We start from the raw sequence: 26,781 nt of genomic DNA, 5'->3' as shown, positions 1-26,781 counted from the left end.
TGTGGGCTTCGACTTAACCCAAAAGTGAGATTGACTAGGGGGAGGGGGGGGGGGGGATCTTGATCCATGCTGTGTAATGAGTGCACCTCAGCTGAATCACTGTTGATTCTCTGTGGAGGTATTTCATATCCCTGTTCTAAAGCTCCCGTACCCGCAACCCAGATGCCCTGTGTCGCTGGCGTTGCAAGCGGCACAGCGGATACCGAGGATGCTGCCAGTTTCCCTGCTTTTGTTTTTAATCGTGTTCCTGATCTGAACCGAGCCATGGGGCTCCCCATGCTCGCGCTGGAACATTGGCTCCTGGGGTCCAGGCTTGAGGCCGGAACTCGGAACCCTGTGTTGTCCTGGCCAGGTGGTTTCCCGACTCCCCCCTGATGTCTGTGTGGGCATTGACAAGCCATGTGGGAGCCCCCACACACCCAGCATTTCAAAGGAGTTTTGCTTCTTGCAGCCCTCTCGGTTCTACAATCCTTAGCTCTGTGTCCCAGCCTCCCACATTTGAAACAGCTGCCGTGACCTTGCTGTTGCAAAGCAAAGGCTTGAAGTGCTGCAGTCAGCGGCTGTACCTCATCAGCACAAGCCAGTTCACAGCCTCTTTGTATTAACTCCCCCACATGTGCAGAACCAGGCAAGGCCGCAAGCGCTGCCTTGAATGCTGGCAAAGCCCCAGAGCGCAGACATTCTCGCAAGACTGCATCCTGAGCTTCAGCAGGGAGTGCGCTTGCAGCAATTGCCGTTTGCACTCTGTTAGCAAAAAAGCCAAAGTGTTCCCCTTGTTTTTGCCTTATATGAAGATAGCTTGGCGAACCCAAAAGAATTGAACGCATTTTTTCAAACGCACTCCTCCCTATGCTTGCAGCTGTCATCAGCACTGCTACAGGCAGCCCAACCTGATCCTGAGGAGCCAACCAGGGCCCCTGCTCTATAAGCATCTCTATTCGGGCTCCGTGTAGTGGGTGATTTGGATTGTCCCGAGCCTGTAATAATTGCCGCTCTGCCTCGTCTCGGAGGAGAGTCTCCCAAACGGGCACTTGGGCGGGGGTCAAACAAGCTCGAGCACATTGTCTCCAATCAAAAATAAGTGGCCCACTCATGCTAATCACGTCCAGAAACATTTGGGCAGCCGGACCCATGATACCCCCCTTGGAAATGGCCCGTTTTAACTGCAATAGCAACTTGAAATCTAACGGCTGCCATTCCCTGTGCCCACCTGCATGGGCTAGAACTGGGTAGCACAACTGACTAGGAGCATCTTGAGGCGAAAAAGTGCAGTCCTCAAGAACACATTGCTTCGCTTTCACCATCCATCGTTCCACTGCTTTCCTAGACCCCGGAAGCTGAAATCCCACCCGTTTAACCTTCTTCTCTGGGGTCCTCTTTTTCTTCCCAATCGCCCTCTTCATAGCCTTACACACTTCCCTTAGATCCCTTGCATCAGAGTCCTCCCTGCCCTGATCGTCCTCCGAGTCAGACAGTGAGGAGTCCGAGGACGATGAAGTCGGGGGAGTTCGAACCCTCTCCAGTGCTTTCAACTCAGCCAGCACCTCCTGAGTGTTATATGGGGGTGGAATAACGAACAGTGGGGTCCCCTTCTCTTTTTCTTTCGATGGTTCGTTTCCCGAAAGGGGTGCCAGGGAAACGGACCATTCCCCCAGCAGTAATCCCCCACACCCCACCCGACGGATAGTGACCCCACCGCATATACCCCAGGGGCGGTGCCGAAGGCATGGCACCCCCAGGTACATACAGAGGAGGAACTCCCCCTTCTTTCTTTTCTTTAGTACCTCCCAGATCGTTCTCATCACAACTATTCCCCTCTGTTAACGAGGCATTTTCTGAGGTCTTTATCTCTGATTCAACTCCCTCTGTCTCCGTCTTCCCCTTATCTTCCCCTTTCTTCCCCGAGTCCGAATGCAACAGCGCGTATGCTGCTTGCCAGACTTCTCTCTCTGTCTTAACCATCTGAAAGAGTTTAACGAGCGACCCATATGCAGGTAGCAGTTTCTGTGTCTCCTTATCCCCTTCGCATGCCCCCCCGAATAACTCCTCCCCCACTTTATCAAGGACGCCCTTACTCAAACAATGAGAAGGGTCAGTCGCCAGACCACGCCGCAAAATCCATTTAAACAGCGGCATTAGGTCCTTTTTATGCACTTCGCAGACTGCCTGTGCTGCCATCCCCTTCAGCATACTCACCATCCTCTCCAGCGACGAAGACATACTGGAGTACGCTGTCAAGCGCCCCTGCGCTCCGAGCACCTCTTCGTGCTCCCCCTCGAGCACCCCTGCGCTCCAAGTGCCTCTCCGCGCTCCGTCTTATCATGTCGGGGTCACCAATTGTTGTCTACGACAACGTACTAAGGCCTCCCTTCCATCCGCACCTCTGCGTGCAGGGGCATACGGGACACATACACGGTATGTAGCGCCGAAATGCCAATTTAATGCTGCGCAACAAGGCTACTTATACCCGTACACGCGACCGCCCCGTATACCCGTGACCCCCCCCCTGCTCCTCCCAGGTGCTCACAGGCACCACCCGCCGTGACTCCCCAATTCCTCCCTTGGTGCTCGCAGGCACCACCCATCCCATTTAATCCCACACACTCTACAGCACCAACACTGAAATTTCTGCTTTTCACATTAAAGCTCTTAATGCAAAGCAACCTGCATTATAGTTTCACCGGACCATGGTGACAAAAGTTTGAAGGCACTGCTGCATTGATTCTCTGCAAACAACTAGTGAAACTAATCTGTAAGAACTAGTGAAACTAATCCACAGCAATCCTTAAGATTCACCATATGAACAGAACCTTGCTGGAGCTGAGAACTTCTCCAACATGGTCTATAGCTTATTTCTGCTGGAAATCTCATGTTCAGTCTTAAAAAGCATGTCATAAATGAGAAACAGATCTTTTTCTGTGAAACTAGGGAAGACCCTCCCTGATGCCATGTTGTAATCATTAAAATGCTGTATTTTCCATGCATAGATTAATATAATCCTTTGTTCAGTAAAAGACAAATTTTCTTTTCTGCACCTGCAAAACATTCTTCCATCTTCATTCAGAGCAAGTGAAGTTTTGCTGTTTATTGATTAAACTTGCATCATCTGAGGCAACTGCATGTGTAAAGATATCTATTTATCCGTAAAACCTATTTCTATAAACATATATATCAAGATTTACTCATACAGATACATTTAAACTAACAACTAATAGCACCTTTACAGAAGAAACATTACACAAAGTAGTTGAAACTATGGTTATTTATGACTGATCTTACTCTGTTGTATGTTTTACAGCTGTTAACATTTCTCTCGTTGCTTTCTGTTTCACAATAACAATTATAACCCACAGCTGACCTGTGAAGCTGTATTAGCTGAATTTACAAAAGAATCAACATTACCACAAAATAACTCATTACACAAATCTCACTTTTATGGTTCATGTGACATGTTTCACCGGTCATGGAGATGTCTCTAAAAGATTTTGATGGACTAAATAGAGTAAATAAGATTAATGGAGCAAACAGAAACAAAGTAATGCTTTCCTTCTTTTAACTACGCATCACAGCATATCTTTCTCAGTGGAACATTTTCCTCCCACATGTACTGCCTTAGCTCCAACCATGCAAAGTTCTACATCTGTACTTTCACACTATCTGCAAAGATTTCATCAGACAATCTATGTCAGTTTGTAATTTATGAAGAAATAGAAACAACTTCATTAAGTATGGTACATAAACAAGAGCAAAACTATCAAGTATCCAATTCTTTTTTTTCTCCCTGTTCCTCAGTCTTGGGAAGCTGCTGAAAGACATGGGGGAAGAAGGAACTAGGGTGCTTGTAATTCTGACAGTTTGCAATGATGTTAACTGAATGTGTTACATAACACAGTTCCCAGCAATCCAATACTATAATCACATAGTTATAGGTACATACAAGAGCAAATATCTGGTATAAACTGACATTGAATAACAGTAATAATATTGAAACAAAAAAGACTAATGAGTATTGAAGACATTTTAAGGCAACATTAAATAGAAACAACTGTGATAACTGCTAATTTGTGCAGCAGCTCATCTATAGCCAGCTTGAAATTACTGGTTACAAAGATTTTACTACAGAAACATTTACAATTTCCCTCATCATTGGTACACATTTCTGTATGAAAATAACAGTAGAAAAGCTATTTCTGTGCTGACAAAGTGATCATGAGACATGAGGTCTGTATCTGTCATCACAATATAAGTAAGCATACTGCAGCGTGCATGCTCAGTTGGGTTTCTGCTCCTCAAAAACTATATGCCTTGAGTGTGTGAGGGCATATGCATGTGTAAAATACTGTTTTGAGAAGCATGTCACAACATCCTCAAGCATTCTTATTACCTCGGGGTAGTTTACTGTACAGATTTTTAAGAGAAAATTTCAAATCCCACAAATTTGTCTAGGCATATTAAGACCACACTACAAACAGTTGGCCTGGATTTCACAAGTATTCTTACACAGATCTCATGGATTTCAACACAAGCAGTACCTGTTCAGTGCTTGTGAAAATGAGACCAAATGCACTTATCACAGTGTGACAGAAATTCAAACCACTATAACCTGAGACTCCCCCTTCTGAAGAGCAAAAGGCCAACAAAATAGGTTTAATTTAAGCAAATATTGCAAGGCAATTGCTCTGCAGCACCCTAAGAACAATCTTTTCATCACTAAAACTGAAGTTATTTTTCAGAAGGAAAAACTGGCTTATTTTTATTATTTTCATTACAAATTATCAAGGTCCTCAATTTCTCATAGTAAGATACTAAAAAAACCCCTAGATTTAAGGGAGAACTTTGTAGCAGAAATGCTAAGTCATGGCCTGAACCAGTGATTGAGCACCTGGTGGGAAGGCAGGGCCAACCCAGGGGAGCTCAGGTGCATGCAATGCAGCTGAGTGACCGAAAGGGGTGGAGCCAGGATCCACCCCTTCTCAGACCTCATTTAAGTGTTGGCAGTGACAGTAAGAGTCTCTTGCTAGAGATTTCTGCTTACCTGAGGCCTTCTAAAGGTAAGTAGTTTCTCTTCCTTTGTTTTTGCATCTATGGCTGCTACATTTGAATTGTTCTCATTTACTGTAGCCTGGGATTGTGCCACTTTGCTGTTATTGCTATGTTTTCCATCACACTATAGCATTACAAACTTTATTTATCATTTCATACATACAAAAGAGCAGCTCCTGCACAGGGAAAGGAAACCATGACTTTAGGTACCTTCATAGAATAATTGCAGATATGACAACATTCTTATTAAGATGTAATTTCAAGAGGAAAGGTATTTCAAAAAAAGGTTTACTGCACAGCTGGATCTTTATGTTAAAAAAAAAAAAAGTACTTACAGATGTCCTGGTCAAAGGGGAGGTGTCCATGCCTATAGGAGGGGAGCTGGAACTAGATGATCTTAAAGGTCTTGTCCAACCTAAACCATTTTATGACTCTATGTCATCTTGCTGTCATCAGCATTGAAAAATTAGAAGATAAGCATTGGAAGCAGGAAAAAAACACCCAACCTTCTCCAGTCAAAGCTCCTCGCTGAGTGACAAATATTTTGAAAGTTTGAAATACATTTGCCAGAGGAGTATGTTTATTTCAAGTTATTAAGGGGGAGAATAGCTGCCCATGGATATTAAGATTAATCTCACCTGATTTTAGACTGTGACACCAAGGACGTCATGGGTGTAATCACCCTGAGGTTTCTTTAAAATTGTTGAGGATAAACAGGCACTTTCTGTGACATATGTTAACTGATTCTGACATCTACCTCAGGTTTAAATCAACTTTTTCTTACAAATGCTTATTTTTCTCAACTTACTGTTAAAACATCAGAGGATGATGAGCTACAAAATCTATAGTTTGGTGGGACACCACGTGTGAAAAGTAAAGATAAGACTTCAAGTTAAGACTTAAATTCCTCAAGGTTGTCAAAATCCTGGAGAAGGCTTATTTCATGTATCTGGCTTTGGTGCTGCAGCCTACTGGGCAAAACTAATAGATTCAACACAGAATTGGAGCAGGCATATGAAATTGTATACTTGAGAAACAATTGTCTGCTCCTGCTTTCAGAAAGCTAAATCATTTAAAAACCTAATGCTGCATTGCCATTCAGAAACTTTGGCAGGATCCTGTGATACCATGAGTATCAGTCAGGCAAGTAGATACTAGTTCAGTGTAAGATGCGTCAACTTGATGCCAAACTATCATTTCAGTCTGAAAAGTTTCTGTCAACCCATAAAATGAACCACACTCAATTAGTCTGATAGTATGAGTGTTTTCTGTCAAAAATTTAAAAAGACAAAGTAGGTAGCAAAGATTTTCTGAATATCTATCAAGTAATTTACAAATAACTATCAAACATTGTAAAGCATTAATAGATGCTTCAACTGAATGAATGCCTAGTGAAGTTCCAAGTATGATTCCTTTTTCTTCAATTGTAGAAGATGCAGGAGCTGCACTAACCCAGGAGGCAGTGTGACTTGAAATAGATGAACCTTAAACTCATGTCTGAAGAGATTCATTTTGCTAGACTGGCCAGCAGAGCAACAGTTTTCAGAGCTGCTGAAGCTCTGATATAAGCCGTTATCAACTTGAACAGGCAAAAGCAAGAGCATAAAGTAAATAGACTGACGACGAACTACCTATCCATGCTTAAGCTATTGAACACACGTGCAATAATTTTTGTATTTCCAAATGAAGAAGTTGCAGTAAGTTGCCTGCATTGTATTTGGTTAAAAAAAAAAAAATGAAGCAAGCAGTTGCCCTTACTGATCCTGATTCCTTATCCAGGCAAATAAAATAAAAAATTTACAGATGAATTTTCATTAAGAATATCAGGAATTGACTCTTGTATCTGTCACCAAATTACGCAACTAAATATTATGGTACAAAATATAGTAATACACAGAATGAAATAGTACGGTAAAATAGTCTGGGTGAAATTGTGATGTTGTGATGGTTTGTTTAAAAATGGGGGGGAAAAAAAGCAAAATTCCAAGTAACTTTGAGTAAATACCAAAGATTTCATTCTATTTGAAAAAGATAGTGGGTTTATTTGTTTGTGAGTTCAATATGTCTTTTGGGTTCCAGCAGTTTTCAAACAAAAACTCTGTTTTATAATGAGAAGTCAAATGTATTGCTTAGCACATATCGAGCTTGTGATAATTTCTAATACAAACCATTCAATTAAATGTATTAAAAATGCTTTCCTTTTGAGATAAGTTGCTATATATTTTAACTTACAATTATTTCCATCTACAGTACTTCTACTAAAAAAATCAGTTTTTCCATTTGGAAAAAATACCAAGTTATACTTCATACACGTAGTTTACATAGACTCAAAGTATTTGTTTTAAAGTCTAGAAACGTTGTCACAAGGCTTCACATTTTCTATAGAAATAAAAAGCTTATAGACAGTTCAAGTGTATTCTTCTTTGGTCCAAGTGACCTGAGGTAAAAACTGTATTTTTCACTAATGCTGACCCAGAAATACAACATATTTTAAGACAAGATTATCTTGATTAAAAATAATATAGGCTATAATGGAAAAAAAGTATATTTAAATACAGTTAATGAAATGTGAGATAATGAGAGTTCAATAATATACAGAATTGAATACTCTGGCTTAAAAGTTTAATTAAAGTCGCACTTGCAGCTCTTTAATCTTTGTTCTGAACGTTTACAGAAATGTCAGCTAAAGGATGATGAAAATTAGAACATAAGAAAACAATAAATGGATGTACTAATCCAAAATGAATATTTGTGCAAGGATTCTGTTTTTCTTCATGAAATGGGAAGGCTGCTAGACTTGCATTCTTGCACAGTCCCAAGCAGACTCTGACACGGAGAACTGAGGTGCAATGACCAAGAAGTGAACCACTATGTACACTCTAAGGCCCTCATGTTATTCTAGCTTTCTAATACGGCTAGGGAAGGAGAAAAGGATGTTTATTTGCAAAAATGACCTCCTTTATCTGTAGAAGTTATATACATAGGAGGCATTACTTTTGGAGCAAGCTATTTATTTCCATGGAAAATATAACATTCAAAAAGCATAATAACACAATTAGATAGAGAAAATCCTCAGCTACAGTACACTTTTTCAACATAGTCACTGCTATTAGCTATGCATTTTCACCAGCAATAAACAGGAGCCTGCAAGTCTCACTTGAAAAAATCTGCGTGGCTGTCAGGATCATGGTTGGTCTTTCTCATGGCTCATCTTTCACATCTCTGTAACCACTGCTGAAATGCACCTACTAGTGCCTCATTGTGCTCATATCCACTGTTTGGCCTCCAGAAACATTAAGCAAGCATCAATGAATGTCAATGGATGCCATTTTTTCCATATGGAGAAATTCGGTGACACACCTTTGCTTCATCTGCACTTCCGTGTCAGATTCCATTTTGTCAGACTACTCCTCTGCTGCCATCTGTTGCATGGCAACAAAATGTAATGGTATAATCAAAGTGAAGTTCATCCTCTACTGCCATGTCGCCATCATCTGCTTCTGATGTCATGAGTCAACAAAATAGGAGATATTATTTTCAGAATAGCCCTCATAATTTTTATGACAACTCCAATCAGATATTTAAGTCTTTTTCCACACTTCTCATGCAGTAGAGCCATAACTCTTCTGTGGACTCTTCAATGGCTTTTGCTGCTGTAAGAATGAAGCTGACTTTCTGTTGAGCAAAATGCATATTGTTATTCAGCTATGAGACCATGGAAAAGGGCAATGAAAAAAACCTGCTACTAACTTGGGAAAACAAAACCAGAAGTTATCAGGAGATTATAACGTTAAGAATTCTGGAAATGTATTCAGACTTTGTCAAGCAGGAAACTTCATGTTGAACTGAAGAGGGAGGCCTGTAGTACATGAGAAAGGAAGAAAGCTTAATTCACCCCCTCAGACTACACAGTAGTTGTGCAACAGTAAGATTAGTAGGGTGCATTATAGTAACTTTTATATATTTTTCATTATTGTTATTCAACTGTACTTATGTTTTTATAATCATAGTAACCAGTATAGCTTCAAGGTAACTCTAACTTCACAATTATTAAAAAACCCACAAAATTCAATAAACTCAACAGCAACAAAAAAAAGAAAATAAGAGCTGTAGTTTTTTTTGAGACATAATTATAGATCTTCACTATCATACATTAAATTTAAAAACATATGCCTTACAAAAAAAAAACCTTAAATGGGAGCATTAAAGAAAAACAGCTGAAAAGCTACCAGCCAAAGGCTTTTTTCAACCTGCAACAAAGAGAGGTATTGGATATAAATGATGAATGCCTTTTTCAAACATTTAATACAACTACAGGTAAAAACCAACAGTAAGAAGAAATGAAGGTGATGAATTAAATACTTAAGAATAAATCTATGTGAGGATGAGACATCAGACAATCCTGACACCTCAGGTTAGAGGGAAGGAAATACAAGCATCTCATGGAAAGCTGTGGAAACTAGTGATTGACTTATGCATTAGGGATAGATAGATGGATGAGTAACCTCAGAAGAACTCAGAATTGTTATCCTGCACACAAATAGGAATCTTTAGCAGAGAAAAATAATTTAAAATTCACTATGAACTTATAATGCTCTGACTACCACTGCTGAAACAATCATCTCTGTAAAGAATCCCACAAGTTAATAAATGTCTTGAAATTAAGCATAACTGTTCTTTATTTTCAGGTTCTTTATGTACCTCTGCATCATTGGGGAAAGAGAAAAATGATTTAGAGAGGGATTTTTAAGTCTGTTTTTCTTTCATTTTGAAAGATTGAATTTAATAGAAAGATTATGCAAGTCTCACTGCCTCTTCCATCTCGTGCCAGTTGGAGTGGAAGAGTTTTTATTATTCAAGGTCAATTAAGCCATGCAAATGCATTCTAAATGATTTTACAGTAGTAATAATAACTCCTCAGCAGGATGTGCTGAATTTGTAAAAAAAAAAAAAAAAAAAAAAAAGTTTAATAAAAATGCAGTAGGTGCTTTGAAATTTTATTATCTGCTCAAAATAACTAAATAGTTCATGAATATAATAATCTCGAATGGGTAGCAGCATAGGTTTCAGGTACATATTTAGCAGAAATTTGATCCCTAGCTCTTCTCTTAGAGCTACAGTGATTTAAGAAAAAAAATCATACTCAGCTGCTTGCAGGAAAACAAAAAAGTGTTTATTTACTAATCAATTACAGCAATTTTTAATAATAATAAATGCTCTAACTGCATTCAGTCCTGGATGAAAAGGCTTTGCCTTTGGAATTGTATCATTATGGATCACTACATCATGATAAAATATTCCTGGTCAAGAGGATGTTCTTAAAAATCCAATAACACTACACTTCCCATACAGCTCTGATACTCTTTTGCCAGAACAAAAAGGGCATATTGACCAAAGATCCACTTTACAGCAAATGTCTTCTGTTTGAACAGTGTGGCTCAGCATGATGTGTCTGACTGCGGCATCACGAAGTCAAGCCCTGGAATATTAGCTCAGTCATGTTGCTTTCATATTTAATGCATACAGCAATCACATTTCCACTGTTACATTCACAGTCTCACCTGGAGAATCATAACTAACTGCTGAAAAGACAAGGAAACCACATCAGCCTCATTCTTCACTGTATCTGATAACATGAACGTACCCAGTCTCTTTCAGAACAAAAGCTTTGAGGTTAGCCTTGAAACAACTGAAGATGATTTCAAAGAAAAAGATATTGGCAAGTTACAATACAGAAGAATTTCTCATATGACACTCATTAACCAGATCCTTCCATCTACCTTGTTCTGATGTAAACTATGAGTAAAGATCGCAACAAAACACAGAGAAAGGATTGCACAAAAATATACTTACCAAGTGAAACAACAGTCCAACAGCGTGATCAACTGCCCATACTCATTCTAATATAAAAAACAGTTTCAGAAAGAGCTGTGTTTGCAATCAGTTTCTTGTTTCAGGTAGGAAGACAGCAAGTAGCTGTTAGATCCTACCCACAAATACCAAAGGCTGGCAGATGACAGCAATGCATTGTAAATCACTCCTGAAAGACACAAGTACCTACATTTTAATTATTTGCCCTAGTTTATACAGGTGTCCATTTCACTTCACCAAACAATGAATTGCATTGTAGAACTGTATCCTTTAAAGCTGTCTAAGCTTGAACTGTATTCAATTCAATCTTAGTAAAAATACTGAAAGCCATTTCTTGGGAATCAGGGTTAGAAATAAGGCATGTTTGGTTTATTATTTTTTCTTTCTTTTTTTTTTTTTTCTTTTTAAAAGGAATGAGTTGCGCTTTTTTGTGAAAAAAATATAAAATGAAAGCTATTCATTTTATACTACTGAGATTTAGATGGAATCTTCCATGTTGATCAGATATTTAACAAAAAAATGCTTGGAAATTACAACTCTTCTCAGTACTCATTGTATTTAGCCCATGTCCCTTTTAATAGAGAGCTAACAGTATTTACAACATATTTGTGTTAAAATCATAGACCCAACAATTCATTCACAATTCCCTCTTTTATATAATTATGATGTTTGAGAAAAATGCAGATGCTTCACTGAATGTGCACACTTAAAATGATGTGATTGTATTCACATCTGTACAATATTTAAAGCCATATAATTCATGCAAAAAGAGTCCTCAAGCTAGTATGAACTGCCTAACACCTGGCAGATGAGATAGCAGCTCAACATAGTTTAAATACTGTATATTAATTCACATTTCTGAGGCAGTCAGGCTATGTAATTGCAAAGTCATAAACTTGAAAATATGGCTGCATAAAACATTCCCCTTTAGATATATCTGACAGAACACACAGGTAATGCTTAAACATTTGTACTTGATGTCTTACATCTTAACATATGCTTCCTTCATCATCTTGATTACTTTTTTCTGTTTCTTTTTCATACCCTTTTGCATTCTGATGCAATTTACCTGGCCAATTACCTGGCATCCCCTTGTTTTTTTGATTACTTTTCCATTCTCCATTATGTTTTCTCTCACTTTTCCTCATTTTGTTCTGACAATTTTATCCTGTGCTTTCCACATTCCTTTGAGTATATCTGATGGAAAATGAGTGCTATTAGTCTGTAACATCGCCTGAATCTAAATTGTGGTTGCATCTAATGAATGAAGTCAAGCCTCTGTGTCATTTGAGTGGCCAAGTCAGATGGTTTCACACTGACTACTCGAGTAAGTTTTGTGCATCTGCTCCATACTGAAGTGGGATGAATAAGAATTGCAGCTTGCTCTTGGGCATTTTACACAGTCTCAGCTGCACTTCTATATACCTCTTCCCTATACTTATGATTTTCCATATAAATATGCAAAAGAGGACAATACAAAGATGAGTAACTTGGCAGACAGGTTGAGGGGGAGGAGTGGGATCAGAAGAAAAATATAGTCTACAAGTGATACGTGAAATCAGGTGCGTTTGTTATCAAACACATAAACATGGATGTTTTAAACAATGTTTCAGCAGTGATTCTAATTCAACTCTTTTAATGTGAATGATGAAATTAATATTACGTACCAGGAGAGGTATAAAATATAGTGTCATGGTAGTTTTTACATCATTTTACATCACACAAATACATGCAGAGTGCTGGTAGTTATTCCAGGAGCCCTACGTGTAGTTTTTATGCCTTCCTTGTGAGTGCTGCAGGACGGATACTGTGGTGTTCACACTTAAGCTCTTCAGCAAATCATTTTTCCTAATGGAGAAGCTTTAATGAAACTGTGGCTGTTGGAAAAATACCATGTTTCCAAAAAATGAAACATTTCAGTCAAAATAAGCCAGCTTTGACTTAACATCCACTGGGGAAGAACGGAAACCATGCTAATCATTTGAGAGCTTCACTTGGGATGTCAGAACAGGTACATGACTATCAGACATCTGATATGTCTGAAGCTTTATTAATACTTGTCTCACTGCGGGACAAAATGGGCAGTGCCTGCGTGAACCCGGGGAGGGGTCTAGGGTCACGGGTATCCAGGGCGGTCGCGTGTACGGGTATAAATAGCTTTGTTGCGCAGCATTAAATCGGCATTCGGCGTTATACACTGTGTGTGCGTCCCGTATGCCCCGCATGCTGAGGTGCGGACGGAAGGGAAGCCTTAACCTTATTACGTTGTCGTAGACAACACCTCACCTTCCTTATTCTTCTTCCTTGCCTAAGAAAATCAACTCCTAGGTAAGCTCACACACTCTCCTTAAAAAAAGATGGGAGGTTACTTGGAAAGATGAAGTTTCATAGTATACAAACGGGTTCCCATATAGTCTCAAACTTAGACAGTCACGTGAACCTCCTAAATACAACAGGGAGAGATGCTATCTTGTCAATAGGGGAATTATAATGTACGTTGTTTTTTTTTTACAATACCCTAAAATAGGAAAACCACACTATATAGTAATGTTTGCTCAATATATGGAAAATCTTCCAAAATTCTTTCAGAGATACATACTGATACAAAACAAAAAAAAGAAAACAAAAAAAAACCAACCTGTACTGGCTGCAGAAAAAATGCGTAGCTTGATTAAATATGTATAAAATTATTCTACTGTTTCTTCCAGTAAAAAAAAAAAGGTTGCTTTGAAGGACTGAAGTATTTAAAGTGTGTAGAGTACTGGACTAGACCTCCTAGCAGCAATCTTTCAAAGAATTCTACCTATAATGTTCTCTTGTTTGAGTCAGACAGAACACATGCTGCATACAATTCTTTCCTTGCATATGTTTTACAATAAGCTGTTGCTAGATGTGCGTCAGTTCAGGTATTTTAATATGTATACATACACACACTAAGTAGCAACTATTCTGTTGTTCTCTCATACCATTTTAAGTAGCATATTCTAATAACATTGTTTTTAAAAGCTTTATCCGAAAAAATCCATGTTATTCCATAATCTGGATTATCACCCATTAAAATAATAAAATCAATCACTGAAACTACAGTGGAGTTTGTGACTGTATTTGTATATGTACTTGATAGTTATAAAGGAAAGCATGCATTTATAAAAATGAGCCATTTGGGTGATTAAGCAGATGTGCTCTCTGCCCTGTATCAGAACAAATTTCCAAAATGAACAGTCATCTGCTTCTGCAGATGGAGAGCGCTGAGGGAGGATTAGAGCTTTCCCATTGCTCACTGTAAACAACCTCAGCCCCAGAGAAGCACAGAACAATTTCCACTGATCAACTGTCGTCATAGGAGCAACTTACTGTAAAATGAACGTAATGTCTCTGAGCATATAGTAACTGGCCTATATGATATGTACATGCACAGAGTATTAATCTGAATGAATTTCACACATACTAATAGTGTAAAAGAAACTTTCCTTTATTGTATTTAATAAGAAGCAACAATGCAGTTTATGGTCTTAAAGAAGATTGCTTAACTATCACTTATTTTCCTATATGTAAAAAGAGGAAGAAACTATCATACAGTTAGACAAACAAACGTAATACTGAGAAATAATTTACTGCTTTAAATGATGGTTATTGAGCTAGGGAAATAAACTTCATAATCGCCAAGACAGGAAGAAATGTGGTACAAACAAGAAAGGATTAGCAATCTTCTGTTTTACTGCGTGATCACTGGAATACAGTTGACACTAGTCTGTATTACAGATAACCACAGTATCACAAATGATAAGTTGTCAGTTATAGTAAGTTTGTCCAAAATCAGAACGTAACTGTCCAAAAGTACAAAAAATGCTCTGCTTTGAAGAATGAAGACAGCACATAAATACTGAGATGCCAAAACAAGCAAATAAAACCAACGCTCATTACACTGCTTTTTGGGATGAATCTATAGTGCATTTGTATAATGAAAAATGTACTGTATAACTCAGAGTAAAAGCCAGGAATTAAGGAAGGCTGCATTTAATCCACACAAAATTTGTAATGTTCTTACTGTAGCGCTTGCTTCATTCTGCTCCCTGTGGATGCTCCACAACCAGCTGGGTTGAAAATTGCAGTCAAAATTACAGTTGGAGACCCTTTGATAGGATGTACATACAGTAGTATGGAACTAATGGTTTTCCAGAAGTCCTGGGGAACATGTTAACATTACTGTAGCTGAGGAAAAATTGTGGAGCAGCAACAGTAAAAAAATCAAAATAATTGCTGAAGATTTTATTGACCAAACTTAACAAATTTATGGCAAGTTGGTAATTAGAAAGCAATGAGGGGAGGGCACCATATGCATTTATGTCTTTACATTCAGAAAATGAGGAAGCCAGAAGACAAAATATTGCAACAGAACTAATAAAAAGACACAATACTTCTGCTTGAGGAGACTTTCCTTGTTCAACATTTTTTGCTGGACATATTCATTTCTTCAAAGGATAAAATAAATTAATGGCACCTTGTGTAAATATTATTTAAATAGTCAAGCATAAATTAGGATAGCCTTCTCAGAATTCTAATAGAAAAGAATTTGATCCACTACAATTAATGCCTATTCTGGAATTTCAGATTTATAGCTACTAATGCTGTGTATTAAAGCAAACGTGGCAGGCAGACAAAATAAGCGAGGCATTTAAAGTGATACAGTAACATAAAACTAATTACCTGAGAAAAGATTCAGAACTACATGTATGAATACGTGCAAAATTCTTTGTAAGTTTTTATGGCACGGCTGAAGGCCACAAAACCGTCATCTAGGAGAATACTCTTAACAAGAAGCTCCATCTTTTTGAATATTCTTGTTTTATAAAACAAGTTATTCTGTTTGTGGAAGGCATTCTGGACCAAGTGCTCTCTACTTGTAGGAAAAAAAACAAAAGCTCCTAGAAAACTAACTAAAACAACAAGAAAAAAAGTACTTTTCCTCTAGAAAGAGTAGAAGAAAAATGTAATACAAATAATCCCTCACTGGAATTCTTTGGCCAGTGTGAGGCTGGTAGTCCATTTTGTTGCCAAAGTGGAAATGTGTTTTCTGAAACTACAATCATACAACAACATGGATATGTGACAGGTCTGAAGGCAGATGCTTGAAACATGCTGCTAAATACAATCTCATCTTTTTTCTGTCAGCACAAAGAGAGGTGGTAGGGATCTCTTGGAGAAAGACTGTTATCTCAGATAATCTTCACTCTTTACATACAAGACTTCACTTACAAGACTAGTGAGAAAATACTGAAAGTAATTGCTGAACAATTTTACCTGTGGTTTGGATCATTTTTTTTAAGACTTGATAAGAGAAGAATTATTTAAACACAAATGGAAATATAAAGAGATTTGTTTTGTTTTGAATGCATCATGTTTAAAACCATGCTTTCTTCAGTAGTGTATAGGCATGCCACCTTGTTATACTGCTGAATTCCACCATAAGATCAGATCCTAAAGTTTATACAAAAATGATTAAGTTTTCAAAAGCACTCCGTGTTATGCAACCTCTGTTTACTTTGGAGTCAGTGATAAAAAAACAGAGTGCTTCCAACTGAAATACGAATTAAGCAACTACTACATTTTCTGAAAATCCTTTCATAAGAACAGGAGCTGTAGCAAAAGCTACAAGGCCTCACCCATGCTTTTACAGAAGACTTGGGACATAGTATCTCCATAAATATGAAGCTGTGCTCTCCTCTTCTAACTGCCTCTGGGTTTCCATTCTGATCTATATGCACAGCTCATTTACTTGTTTAATTCTTTTCATTTCAGGTCAGCCTTGATGTAAGTCTTAGAAGCTAGCAAGCAATAAAATCAGATTTGTAAGATTATCTATTCTTCCCAGAAAAGTAAGGTCCAGAGACCTAACGTATGGTCTGTCATTCACACTGCACTAAGCCTTTCCACAAACAGACTGGATTCCCTAAGTTAGGACTAGTGATACTCTCCAGTCTATAAGAAACCAATTACTTTTACAGAGCAGAGAGAAAATAGTCTTGATCAGCTAATCAGCACTCGGTTGAGGACAAAGGTTAGTAAGCAATGCTTGGCAGGCCAACAGCCTTTTTATAACCTTTGTGATTACTGACATGAAAATGCACTTGTTCAGAAGAGCTATCTTAATGTTTTATTTACTGTTCACTGATAATTGTCTAGTTTCCTCTGATAACTCTGGTCACTTCAGTGGATTTAAACAAGGGTTAAATTTGGCCTTTTGTGTCCTATGGCTCACAGTGAGAATGACCCACCTTTTCTGGCATTTGTTGTATTATGTAGAGAAGCATGACTTTCTTCTCTTTTGGGAGTCTTTTGAACTTGTATAAAGTAGCTATTCCCAAGTGATTATTTCCTTTCTCAATCGATGCAACAAAAGATTATCACATAAAAAAGAATCCCACCGTGTTTTTTCTTTTGAACACAGGCAATGCTGAAAACACATGTGCAAAAGCTGCCATCTCTTGCCCCTCTCTGATATCTATTAGCTCCACAGGATAGTAAAAGAAAAGAAGCACATTAATGCTTTCTACATCATTGGGGTGAATAACTTTTTGTTATTGTATGGATGGCATTGATAACTGGAGAAAAGGAAGAACATACCTGCAGTTCGTTAAATCACTGCAATAATGTAAAGTCAAGAAGGAAGTTTAAATGAAAAAATATTATAAAATTCCACTTATCAGTGAGTGAGGGTCCATACTTCACATCCCGTTTCTTTACCCCTCCAGATAGTAAAGCAAATGTCTTTCAGGGTTTTTCCCCTTCCTGAAAACACACGCACACACACACACACACACACACAATAGCAGCAAGAAAAGCTTTTTTTATTCAAAGGTGTAGCACTCCTTTTATGATACTTGCTATCTACTATTGCCATCTAAAGCTTACTCCCTTAATGCTGATTGGATATTTTTGCTGAGGCATGTAGCAGTGAAGCATGAAGCAGTATTTTCCATCTATTGACATATCAAAAGGTAGCTTATCGGATCATCTTAGTTTGCCATTTTTCCTGCGTCATGGGTACATTCTTTGGTCGACTAGTCCTTGTTCCTTCGGGGAGGGGCCTTTCTCGTTACATCTCGTATCCTCGCAACCGCCTATTACAACACCTTCCTTTTCCTGTCTGAGAATCTTTGATTTTTGATGGTGATTTCTGCACATCTACACCTAGAAACAAATAGAATACCTATCAAAAATGTGGTTTACTGGGTCGAGTTTTCTTAACTTAAAACTGTATCTATGTATCACCTATGTCTCACACAGCTAGGGAAATGTAGACCATCTGATAGTGTCTCTATTTCTATGCTGGCTGTTCACTGGAAAATTTTATATTACAAGTCACATTTTCCGAAAGAGATCCTCTAACTATGGTAAAGTAACTGTAAGGGAACAGAACTTACTCTGAAATTCAAAGAACTTCAGAGGCCTCTGTGTGTAAAGGCCTTTATGTAAGTTAAACACCTTAGCTGGTCATCAGTCTGATACCAAGTTTGAATGCAGACATCTCCTGGCTTCAGGCCCACACCACAAACACTGCTTGTGAGTTGTAACTGCTTAACTGTAAAACTCACAGTAATCCCCAAAGCTGTGACAGGACCACCAGGATCACTGTCTGCCATGAGCTGACACTGACAGCACCAGGTTTCCCCAAGCTCACTCCTACTGCTCAAACTGCAGCCTACACTTCTTTCTACTCAGTAGTTCATATCAACAGGAAACGGGGAGGATGATTCAATTTGCAATTTTGTATGATGTGCAGTTCAGGCACCTTCATAAGGAAGTAAATGTGGTCAGTACATTCTCCCTCGTACTGGGGAAACTCTGGATCCTAGCCTTCTGGTTCTTGGGTAGGTTTTCTAATCAATAGGCTATTTTACAAGAGCTGGGGAAATCTCTTACCTTGCTATGTTTTGGGCTGATGTCAGTGCTTTTTGTCAGTATTAGCTTTGACTTGAGGATCTCAAGGCCTAATGGATTAGCTCTCTTTGCAGACTTAAAGAGGTTTAAACTTTAGGAATTACAGCTTAAGTGCCTACTTCTTACATGACCTTAAACATCTAACAGCTAGAACTGTAAATTTTTGGAGCATGTGAAGCAACCTAGCTTTATTTACCAACTATACACAGACATTTCCAGACCAGAACTCTTTAAACTGCAGTGGGTTGAAACAGCCTGGAATGCAGCCATTCCAATTTCATCTAATTCTTCACTATTTATCACAGTGGCCCTCAGAAGAAATACGCTTTTATCAGAACCTGTTTTTAAGAAGTTCACTTTTCACTGTCATAGAACAAGAACATAGAGTAACTGTGTGAATTTCTGTGTTTTGAAAACTGATGATTAATAAGCATTTTTTAAAAATTATTTCTCAAATATAGTGTTATGGATAAATGAATCCATCAAAATAGTAATATATATGATTGATTGGTTTGTTTTCTATCATAAGAGAAGGAGATGTGAATTTGTTTTGTCCAGCTGAACTGCTAAAATTAAAACAGCATCTAGCAGGTATCTTCAAATTGATAAAATTATCCAGGTCTGAAAGGAAACTGCAGATTTCTGACTCAAGATTGGAGTATCAATAGAAAAAAAAGCATTTTTCGTGCTAAGAATTCTATGGCTAAACTCCAAGAATTCTGGATATTTTAACTGTGATAGGCATAATAAAATGAGGCAGGATGAAATTATTCTTCAAATATAAAATCAAATAGTCAGAAGCGTTATCAACTTTATTTTTCCCATCGGTACACAGAAAAGCTAAATGCTAGCATTCATTGAATAATTGGCTACACACCTGCATTTGAGACATAAGCTTTGTATTGGTAGTTTTATCAATTTCCATCCTCTGTCTAAACTGCTCTAGTGAAGAAGGTGACTGAGAAGTTTATGTTTGACAGCTGTTACACCATCTGGCATCTTTGACTTCCATGACCCTTTTCAATCTGGCTTTCAGCCTAGGTAAGGTACAAAGACTGCACTGGCTTAATTGGTCTATGATCTCCTCTTGGCAAAATACAGAGGTCGAGTTTCCACACTGATTGTTCTAGATTTGTCAGCAACCTTTGTTAACACGAACCATTAAGTTTTGTTGACTCATCTGCAGATGCTGGCAAAGATGGCCAAATATCAGTGTTGTGACTCTGGTCTCTCCTCCATAAGAGGTCTCAGAGGGTGATGTTGGACAATTGCTCATCTGCCCAGAGGATTCTCATGAGTAAGTTTTTCCACCATTACACTCTGTTGCCTTTCTCGTTCAGTGTTTACATCAAGCTTCTCAGGCACAGAGCAAGACATTTGGGGCTGCCATTTCATCAAAGAAAATAAATGATATTTAGCTTTGACAGCTGTGCTTTTTCACTGTGCCTTTTCTTCTGATGCATACAGTCAAGTTGATCCACCTTCCAGCTTTTGACTAGCATGGAAATCAGGACAGGCAAATAGATCTAAATTCTTCTCACCCTCCTTAATTATTTATAAGAAAGCTATTGTAGGGGAATTGCTACGTCACGGCCTGAACCAGTGATTAAGCACCTGGTGAGATGGTGCGGCTATCACAGGGAACTCAGGTGCAAACAAGGCACCCTGGGTCCACCCCTCCTCACCCTCATTTAATTCTTTGCAGGCAAGGGGTCAGTGTCTCTGTTTGGTGGATGCACCTTTCTCGAGACTTCATCAGCCTTTGGAAAGGGTGAGCTGTGTTTCCTGTATTGTATTCTAAGTTAAATCTCAATGACTGCATTTTCTAGTGTGTTCTTATTCTAGTAGGTAGTACCATCGTTGCCTTCTGTTGTGCACTGCACAGCTATAAATGAGTGCAGAAAAGTGAGGCAGGCTTGAATGCTAGAAGATCATAGCTGTAGGTTTACCATTCGAAAGAATTATTTGGTTCAGTTATATAGAAGTGTAGATCGGAAAACTGCAAGAGAACTGCTAATTATACTGCTTAAAATGACTAGATATTAAAACAAATTGTTAGTTTACAAGGAATACTTCAGTTTTCAAATGTGAATTTATCTTTTTATCCTGTTATTTGTCTTTTCATGAAACTCTAAAATATTTGTACCATGGTAGGGTCAAAGAAGTAGTATAGATTAGCATGTTTTTGGGGGGTTAAGTACATACTTGATTTGCAATCCAGGAAGTACTGTCACTCATTGCCAAATACAAAGAAGTTCTATCCTTCTTAAAAGAAAACATACAGCCACATATTTACCTCATGCTTGTATGCAGCAAAGTCTGTTGCTGTTACCTGAATAAAACTAACTGACTTGAAAATAAAGAGAGTGTGAGAAAAGGCATGTTCCAAGGAAAAGCCAGGTGGAAAGAAGGCCTTGAACTGTCATTGATGATTCTAATATGTTGAATGATTTGTTTATGCTTACACTGGTTAAGTATTCCTTGTCGATGAATTGATGACTAAAGTATGTGCAAAGTTTTCTGAGTTAGAGACTTAATCAAGTATTTTCCAGTTTTAAAGACCATTATTGCCTGATTGCCCTACATTTCTCAATATCATATTTGATCTTCTACAGAAGAATATTTGCCGTTATGTTATCTTCATACAGGTAATACTTGTAAGTATGCAGCTTTAAAACAGCTTTATCTTAACTGATAAAACTGCAGGGAACCTTTCAACTCTGAAAAGCGGATATATTAGCAGTAGCATTCTTTTTATCAGGAACTAATGTTTGAAAGTCGCTTTAAATTAAATGATTACAGTAAACATCAAGTCATATCACTCAGGAGATCAGTCAGAACCTCAGACCTGCTGTCACCCCAAAATGACTGTTTACCAAATATCAAATCAGGTCTCCAAAGACAGCAATGTTTCTCTTAATTCTATTTATGTCTTGACAAAGGTGAGAATTATACAGTTCTATGTATTTCTAATATCGGACATTATTCAGGCTGATTAAAAACTATGTTTGTGTTATATTACTTTCATAAAACATAACTTGCTTGCTTAGTTATTAACCTACTTGGGTGACTGTCAACTGCATCTACCAATGCTCAATGGATATTAATGCTTATACTGGTAATGTGTGAAGAAGTGTTTAAATTCATTTCTCATTTTCTGAGAAAAGTGAAAAATATGCAGGATATATATTGAAAAGAGTGGATCCCCTGAACTGCAATTCCTTCCCTTGCATGTGATCTGGCATCACAGGGCTGTAAAAGAATCAGATCATCAGCCTACAGAGATCTGTAAAATATCTGTCAACAAGTAATCTGTAAGCATAGAAACCTCATCGTATTCTGCTCCTGAACTTAGCGACTCACCAAATCAAGTTCAGAACCAACTTCCACAGAAACCAGAACCAGAATGTCCAAAGGGCAAAGAGATATATTTATAGTGTAGATCTCCGTTTGACTGTAAGATCTAGTTTGGGAAAGGAAGGAAGTGCCAGTGACCAGAAATGCCACACTGCAACACCAGTGTCCCTGAGTCATGATCCTAAATAAGTAGTGCACTTACATATGTGTATAATTCCCTGTAAGGATTTGAACTTTGGTGTGGTATGGAAAACAACTGATGTAAGACAAAAGCTCTGGCCAAATGCCAATACCTTCTTTTGTAAAAATCCTTTTTACAGTCTTCCATATTCTTTAAGAGAATACCTGAACAAACTGGTAACTTTCATGTTTGATAAGACAGGTGTTTTGTTTGCCTCTTCAAATAAACTTAGTATCTACAAACTTTTACAAATCACACTGTTTTCAAACCACTTGAAATTTGAATATCCAAATAATTCAGAACAAGCAAATATTATAGCAGTTAATGTCTGCATCTACTTGCCATAGAAGTTCAAAATATTATTTGAATTTTAGAGATAGAAACAGTCATAATGCCTAATCCTATAATCATTTAAAAGATGGTAGCTTGGATATATTTAATATTTTGAGGTTAAAATCCAGTTGCCCGAGAACAGTGACCCCAGTCATTCAAATATCATAAATGTAAAAACAACTAGGTCTCATAAATCCTGAAGAAACACAGCTGGTCAGAACCGTAAAATGGCTTGAAAAGACTCAAGATTTCCTTTTCTGTATGCTACTGTACAAATATTACCTTAAAATTCAAGTCCTATTCTGAAAACTCTTTCCTGATCAACTCGATATTTAGATGGCTGATAAGGAATTTCAGTGCATTGTTCAGCTACTTAGGACATTTCCATGAGTAAAAGTAATCTCTTCCTCATGACGAATTAGTATTACTAAGTGAAGAAGAGCTTATATGAAATACTTAAATTAGCAAGGTGGCATAAGTTTTGCTTCTTTAGTAAAGAATTCTTTTAAAGCTCTAAGATTATTTAACCAAAACCTGAAACAAAGTAAGAGCTAAGGGGCGGGGGGGAAGAAGCTCTATTGATGTTCCTTTTTTTTTTTTACAGTCTTTTTTTCATTCCTAAAACTGCTTTACCTAACCTATACTACTCACAGATCAAATTTGGATTAGCTGTAGGTAAGATTTATATTTCAAAACTATAAATTTAAAATTGTCTTTGAGATTCATATTCCTTGTTTAATTTAATATTAGAAGTTAGCAGTTACTGGAGTTCATCAAATTTTCATAGAGAAACTAAAATGGTTTGTTCAGTAACATCTTTTATGACCACTTCACTAAAGATCAACATTTCTTTCTAAGACTTAGCAGAAGTGGCATTAAAAATGTATAATATGGTATATTGAAAAGAACACTGAGCTATTTTGCCTATGTCAGAATTACCTTTCACTTGTCACTTGTAGAATTTCTGCTTCTAAGCATAGCGAATACCTAGCAAACAGTCTACAAGTTAAGTTCCATTTCTCATAACAGTGAGATATTCAGAATGGAGAGGCGAGAGGAAGAACAATTTCTGTGGGTTCCTCGTGAGCTAAGAAATAAAAAAGTGCATAAAAGTTGGGAAAACTTTTGCTTAAATAAGCTTGCTCAAATATCTTTATCCCAAAAAGAGAGAGAGAATAAAAGGAAAGCCTACGGAGGGCTTTTCCCCATAGGGTTTCTCAAAGTATCAGGGATCGGATTCTTCTTTTTGTCTGTACCTCCTGAACAAGTTGTCGCACCTCCTTTCCTCATTGGCTGAAGTACTTGGAGGCCACAGACTGATCAGTCTGCCTAATACATGTTCCCTTTGTGCGTAACCCCCCTTTGTATCATGTATCGTATGTGTAATTAACTCCAACTTTATGCTGCTCGGGGCAGAGAAGTTAATAATTATTAGCCTATTCAGCCTGCACAGGAAATCCAAAGTTCCTAAGTTCAAGTTGTTGATCATCCTTTGTAACTGAAGCCTTATCTGGTGGAAGTTTACAGGCATCAAGAGAGAAGACTTTGTATGCTTCTGCGTAACTTTGAAAGCAAGGGTACATTGTTTGCAAATCCCTGCACAGCTAGTTTGCAAAGACATCTTGTTCTTAAGCTTCTTTTATGTCAATAAATGTTATCTTTGGTGTATTGAATGTAGTGACAAAATAGGCAACCTACTTTGAAAGTGTAAGATAACATACTTTACAGTATACACTTTTCTATTTTGTAATACATGTATGAAGAACACTTAGATCAGAATTGAAGGAAAACTTCCCCTATATGTTACTCCTTTCCATGCCTTCTTCTCCTAGAACACACGTAACATTTAAAAAGATGAGAGAAATTCCCTTTAAAGCAGTATTTTGGTTTGTACTGAGTTTGTTGGTAGAAGTTGTAGCATATGTAATCTAAAAGCGCACATGTAAGTATGATAAGGTATGCAGTTTCTGTGGGTAATAAATTGCAGATTTTTCTTCTTTCAAAGCACCTCAGTACCAGTGCGCAAGAAAGCAATCTTTGTAATGCTCTCCGAAGACTTAGCTCTGAATTCTTTGAATCAGAAAAGGGGAAGTAGTTCAGAAATCCAGGCTGTGTTGTGAAATGCATTTAGCAAACATGTGAAGCACATCCAGTACCACTGTCTGTTTGAACGAATAATGAATTAGCTATTCAAGATCAAGAAAATCTAACCTGGAAATATTTAAGAGGCCTCCTAAGTATCTTAATGTTCTGCTGTATCCTGTGATACAGATTACTTCATCTCAGGTGATTTCTGACACATGTTGCAAAGCTATTATTTTAGATAAATTCTATCACACCTGAAAAATAATCCAGATTCCTCTGAAATGTTCCAGCAGGTCATTTAAATGTAAACTACTGTAAACAGATGACAACACCACAATGGTTGAAAAAATTGTTCTCCAGTTTTACTGACAATGATTCTTTCTAAGACTAACTGGGTTTCTAAGTAAGGTATAAATCTCTGCAGTTAAGGAGAAGGTGGGACTTACAAGTCCTAACTTCTGCAGTAGAAGGAAAGAAAAAATCTTGGAAAGTAGTAACAAATAGATACAATCTTCATGGAAAAAGTAATGCAAGTTAAATAAGACATGGAACACTTAAATAATTGGCAAAATATTTTATACTATTTTATCACTATCTTCCAGTGCTTATGTAAATTTAATTCATGATACCTCAACAATAATATATATATTTTTAAATGCGTAACTCATCAAAAAAGTAAAACTTCGTTAATATTTGGGGAGGTTGACAGAGCCTTATTAACTAACTAAATAGCTTATGGTTATGACACATGTAAGAGATATTTAAACCAACAAGTTGGTCTGGTTTTGGCTGAGATAAACTTATTTTTCTTCATAGTGAAATAGAATAATATTTCAGTTAGAAGGGACAACATAAAGATCATCAAGCTGATGTGGTACGGTGTTTTGCGTTTAGGATGAAAGTGATGTTGATAACACATCAGTGTTTTAGCTGTTACTGAGAAATGCTTATGCTGAGTCAAAGACTTCTCTGCTTCTTATGCTGTCCTGACAGATCCTCATGCACAGTCTTTGACAAGAAAACATAGGTATTTACCTGCTACAAATTTGTGTACAGTCTGTTTATCAGTCACACATATCCACATGGCTCCGGGTCCTATTTTTGATAGAGTTTTAGCTGTGGACTTGCAAAACATCTTATCTTAATCAATCAACTTTCAGTCTGTAACCTGAAATGATGCTACTTCTCTTGATTTTTTTTTTTTTTTTTTTTTTCCTTCTGCCTCCACTTTTAAAATAGAGGAGCAGGACTGATGCTTGCTATAGTTTTAAAACCGGTTTCCTCAGATATTCTTGGAATGGCACTCTGTGCTTATTTTCCTCAGTAAGTCATGATTTACTGGCCAATTTTAGCCCAGTTTGAGAGAATGATGGAGGTATCAAAAAGATGAAGTTTCTACGAGTTCTGTTGAAAAATTGGTAGAAATCTGAAAAATTAAGTAGGGAAAATGCCCACATTAAATGTTTCCTACAGGAGGAGGCAACCATGATGTCCACACTTAGCTGTGTCTTCTGACTGCACTGGTGACTGGCCAACATGAATGCATGCACTTGTTAACTGTCATAAATTTGACAATTTAAGTCAAATTATAGAAAAGTATTTATTAATTCGAGTAAGCAAAAACACAAGCAAAGAACAGCGCTGGGCACCCTGGGAGTCGCAGAGTCACAACTCCTCAAGAAGGCGCAACCTGCCACCAGCCGCTCTTTATTTTTATAGTCTCTCAGTTCTGGTTGTTGAGGCTTCCGGGGTGCTTGTTTGGCGTCTGCAGTTGTACTTTCCCGTTGCTAGATGTCATCGCAATCTTTCTCTTACTGGGTTGGTTTGCTTGCTTTAGGATGGAGAGGCGAAGTGGCGAGACAGAATGTTCGAGTTATCACAAGGACAGTTACTAGACCTAGATGTTTATATTCCCTCCAGGGGGTTCAGGATGTGTATATTTCCCCCCTTCGTCAGGCTAGCAGTACTTT

The 26,781-nt window shown here is 37.8% G+C and overlaps 1 long non-coding RNA gene across 2 annotated transcripts in view; it reads left to right on the top strand.

Annotated features, from left to right (window-relative positions):
- Positions 18,659–26,781, top strand: part of LOC110397708 — a 55,214-nt gene continuing 47,091 nt past the window's right edge. For both annotated transcript variants that reach the window (XR_002437936.1, XR_002437937.1), the window contains exons 1-2: positions 18,659–18,785; positions 20,561–20,626. This is a non-coding gene — a long non-coding RNA (uncharacterized LOC110397708). The remainder of the gene's footprint in view (positions 18,786–20,560; positions 20,627–26,781) is intronic.

The sequence above is a fragment of the Numida meleagris genome, chromosome 4 (genome assembly GCF_002078875.1).
Source record: "Numida meleagris isolate 19003 breed g44 Domestic line chromosome 4, NumMel1.0, whole genome shotgun sequence".
In the NCBI taxonomy this organism is placed as follows: Eukaryota; Metazoa; Chordata; class Aves; order Galliformes; family Numididae; genus Numida; species Numida meleagris.
Note: the sequence above shows the minus strand (reverse complement) of the source record. Positions and strands in the feature narration are given on the sequence as shown.